Genomic DNA, 5,009 nt, shown 5'->3' with positions numbered 1-5,009 from the left:
TGGTGGGGGAATCGTATGATTTCCCCCCTGCTCTACAGGAACCGAAGAAGGACTCTCGTGATCAGCAAGGATAGGAGGGTCGTTTTCAGACTCAGGAGAATTTGATGAGACGAGAAGAACATGAGCATGATGCTCTTCTAAAACAAAGTGATCAACAGGTGGTGAACCCAAGTCGACACTCTCTCCAACCAATGGTTGGTCTAGAACAGGCTTAGCACAGCCAGGCTCGGAAGGAGGAGGACAGACAAGAGAAGAAGCTAATTCAATCTCTTTGTCAATCGGGAGAGGGTCTGAAGAGAGCCTATGATAACCAATGGGAAGTTGGGGTGAAGAAGCTGTAAGACTTTCCAAAATGGTGGAAGCTTTATCCATGAGTGGACAAAGGTGAAGGGGATGGTTGCCTTCATATAGCCTATAGGGGAATCTAATCTTCCCTTTCTTCTATCATTACCAGTGGATAGGGTAGCATCGCCATGAGCTTCAGAGGATGATGAGGGATGAGCCAGATAGTGAGACCATACTTCCAAGATCCTGGGAATGCCAGGACAATCACGAAGAAGATGGTCACCCTTGCACAATTTACAAGGAAACTTAACCTTCCGCGGAGGAGCAGAAGGTGGTCCGACTGAGATGTACTCGGAGAAATAGCTGCATAGGTGGCCTCGCATTTATCAGACTTCTTCTTCTTCTTCATCTTCTTCTTCTTCTTAGTCTCCTAGTTACTAGATTGGAAACTTTCACTAGGCGAAGGAGGAGAGGAGGAGGAGGAAATAGGGGAAGAAGGCATAGGCTCAACCTTGGAATCATCGTGTCGTGGTCCAGACGAAGTAGACGGTGGAACAGGAGTTATGACACTCGGTACCACCGAGGTTGAAAACAACCATACAGGCAAACCGATGGTTAACCCAGGCAAAGATAGTGTTGCCATATATGGAGCACTGACATTTCCAAAAGAAGGAAATGGACCAAGATTTCCATCTGGGGGAAGACCTTGGCCGGTAAACTCGAGGAATGTTGCCATCGGGAACAAGCCTGAAAAACACTCTGCTCACAACCAATAACTCAAACTATTACCAGGAATATTTCGTGGGCAGTAAATTTTATGACACAGGAACAAAACTTGACCTTTTCATGTTTCAAGAGTCGAGAAAAGGACGAAAATGTGACTCTATCTCTTTCGAGGTTTAATGAGCCTGAAAGGACAAGTGCTCAGATGGACCTTTTCTTTTAGGGAGTCCGAAAAGGAACAAAAGTGACTACTCTGGAGAACTAGGCAAAAGGTTTACCAGACAAATCCATAAAACTACATATACACCTTGGCAGTCATATGAAAACCAAGGACTTTCCGTACAGTAGTCAATCTTCCCAAATGCTGTGTTCGGTGCATTACGGCTTGTAAGGCGGCAGACACGGCTTCCTATGGATAAAGGATGATAACCTAGTGGGGTCTCCCAGCATATACTCGATGGTACATGGGAGCACAATTCCGTGCTAGACCACTATTGAGTCATAGAAGGAGGAATCACCCAACCTTGAGTGGAAACAAAAGTGACTAGGTTTAACGACGCCGGAGCACATCTCTAGCTTCCAATGTGTGTGTTATGTTCCAATGCGTTGTTAGATTTATTCAATTCATTTTAAAGTTGATCTTGGATTATGTTTCAGTTTCCAGGCCCTACCGTATGTATATCAGAACCTAGGATGCAGCTAGAATGAGTAAAACATCTTTCATTTCGATGAATACCTACTTACAGAAAGGTAGAGAGTTCATTCCCAAACCAAGAAAAGCGAATGCCAACACTAAGAAACACAATGCATCAATACACTAATCTCACGATGCATCGGTACTACTAATGAAAGATTTAAAATTCGCTTTTCAATTTCTCAAACATGAAAATTTGTAATGCAAATGTACTTTCACTTTCGTATGCTAAATGAATGCAAACTTTTGATTTTATTTTTGTAAACAAGCAAGTGCGAACTGATCGATCCAAACAATTGTGATCTATGCTTGGTAGTGAATAAATCGAATCAACATAAAAAATTGGTTCAATAATTGACACTAAAAATCAACCAGCAAGAAAACAAGCAATGAGAAAGCCTCAAGAAAATCAATAAGAGGGCTGTGGATGAACCTTGAACAGACAAGTAACCCAAGAGAACAGTTTCTCGATGAAACTTCTAAAGGGCTAGGTCACATGGTCTAAAAACACAAGACTCACTCAATGAAATCAAAGAGACAGTGCCCATAACCAAAAGCAATTAAAACAAGCTAATGAGAGACAAGAAACAACAGGGGATAAGCAAGATTGATGAATTCAGGAGGTAAAGTTATAAAAACAAATTTTCAAGAATCATCGCAAGTTCTACACTGACAACTAGAGATGTCTTCGCCAGTTTAGATACCATCGTCGGTGATGGACAGACAACTAGATATGTCAGTGCAAATTTTACACAGCAAACCCGAGATGATCACGGAAAAACACCTATTTTCTGCGATGATGCGATTTCAAGAGTCGTCGCAGGAATCAAACTAGAAACCCAAGATCATCGTGGGTAAAAAGCTACAAAGTGGCGATGACATTGCGACTGTTAGGATTTTTTCCACGATGATGCAAAAAACAATGACAAATGAACAAAAACTCCCGAACCAAAACCAATCAACCATTCAATAAAATAGAGGTATTTCCCATATCAACCCAAGAAACTCAAAAGATTGATAATTAATCCCCAAACTTCAAAAGAGACCAAATGAAAAATCAAAACAAGAGAAAAAAAAGGAATAACAAAGGCCAAGCTCCCCAGCAGAGTCTCCAATTTGTGATGCAGGAAAGTGTTCCCTCTGCGGACAGAGGCAACCCCTCTAGCCCTAGAGTGGGTCTAGTCACAAACAAGGACAAATCAACAATAGCTTTCCTTAAACAGTCATAGTTGGAGGCCTACCTCAACCGGTGGTCAATGGAGTTCCGTTGCGCTGCTCTAGCTTTCGCTTCCTTCTCCTAATGAGTGATCAACCTGAAACAATGCAAAGTGTTACACAGTAATTTGTCACTTCCTTCATTCCAGTCTTCCTACTGTGTCATGAGTCCAAAATCATTCATGCTCGTGCTTTCTGATGTTGCCAAATGACCCACTTTTCCAAATGTTTCTGCCTCATCGCGTCTGTTGGCCAAATAAATGCACTGAAGGGCACTCCAAAATAGTCCATAAGCGCTACCATCATGGAAAAATACGTGATTCCTGCGATGGTCAGATTTTATGTGCCAGCGCAACTGTGGCTTGTAATCTTCCGCGATGACCTGACTATCTCCGTTATGCAATAGCGATGTCAGCGCGGCAGACCAGTTATGTGCCCGCGATGATCCAGTTTGGGCGAGTTTGTTCCAATGATCGGCCTTCCAGATGACTCCAGACCTGGTTGTTGGCCTTGTTTATGTCACCCTCCTTTCTTTGGCATGGCTATTCCATCATTTGTGCTACCTTCCTTGGAGATAAGCTCATTATCCCACCTTTCATGGAGACTCCTTCTCCTATTTAAACTCTCACCATTGCTATGTGCTGCTAGTTTGGAATTCTTAGTCTTTGGAGTGGTTGCTGATAGTGCTGTTAGTACTTGTGAGCTTGTTAGATAGCTGGTGTGAGTGTGACAAGTGTGGGATTGTTGATAGCTTGAGGAAGGTTGTGAAGTGCCTTTGATCTTGTGTAAAACTTGTCAGTGAGAGAGACTTGTATGTTGGAGATCCATCTTCATAGAGTGAATGCTTGAAGAACATGCTGGCTAGATCCCTCTGAGAAGGCTTGTGACGTCAAGACCTTGGTTGTAAGCTTACTCTTATTTCATAATTAATGCAATCAATGATGTTTTCCTATGTCTTGTATGTAATGTACTAGATAGCTCATGACTTCTTGACTTTGTGGGTAAATAGATCATTGTTGTTTTGGTTACGTGCTTTGTTGTATTTCCTTTGCATTGTTTCAGGTTGATTACTCATTAGAAGAAGGAAGTGGAAGCTGTAGCAGCGCAACGGAACTCCATCGACCACCGGTTGAGGTAGGCCTCCAACTTGAACTATTTAAGGAAAGCTATTGTTGATTTGTCCTTGTTTGTGACTAGACCCACTCTAGGGCTAGAGGGGTTGCCTCTGTCCGCAGAGGAAACACTTTTCTGCATCACAAATTGGCGACTCTGCTGGGGAGCTGGCCTTTGTTATTTTCTTGTTTACTCTTGTCTTGATTTTTATTTTTCTCTCTTTTGAAGTTTGGGGATTAATTATCAGTCTTTTGAGTTTCCTAGGTTGATCTGGGAAATGCCCTTATTTGATTAAACATTGATTGTCTTTGATTTGGGAGTTTTTGGTTTGCCTGTTACTGTTTTGAGCATCATCACGGTTTTTAATTTAACAGTCGCACTATCATCGTGTCACTCTTTTTGTAATATCCTGTTCATCGCGTAGTTACACTTAACAGTTGCGACGGTTCTGTAAATCAGACCATTACAGAAAAGGCATGTACTTCCACGCTGACATCGCTTTGTTGCTACGTATTATTCTTTATCAACGCTTTATTGCTAGTGTATTGCCCACGCTAATCACTGTAGAATTGAATTTTTCAATTTTGCCTCCTGAATCCGTCAGTCTTGCTAGTCCCTTGCTGATTCTCACTTGGTTGATGACTTTTTTTTAACTGTTTAGAGTTTGAGGCACTCTTTTGTGAGCTTTGTTAAATGAATCTTGTTTTTCTTACTTTGTGACCTAGTTTCATTGTTTCAAGACTTTTGGATCAATTTCACTTGGTTGCCTATTTGCAAAGATTCGTTTGCTGCTTGTTGTTGGTTTGATTGAGCCTTCCCCTTTGCTTATTTTTGGTTGATTGTTTAGCGATTTTTATTGGACCAATCTCGGCATTGATTCGATTTCTCTTCACTACCCGGACATAGATTACAATTGTTTGGATCAACCGTTTTTCCACATTTGTTTGTTGCTTATTGGTTTCTTTTAGATTAAAGGCAT

Source organism: Pinus tabuliformis, chromosome 4_1 (assembly GCF_031772625.1).
Source record: "Pinus tabuliformis cultivar Carrire ecotype Pingquan chromosome 4_1, CPIR1, whole genome shotgun sequence".
Lineage (NCBI taxonomy): Eukaryota > Viridiplantae > Streptophyta > Pinopsida > Pinales > Pinaceae > Pinus > Pinus tabuliformis.
Note: the sequence above shows the minus strand (reverse complement) of the source record.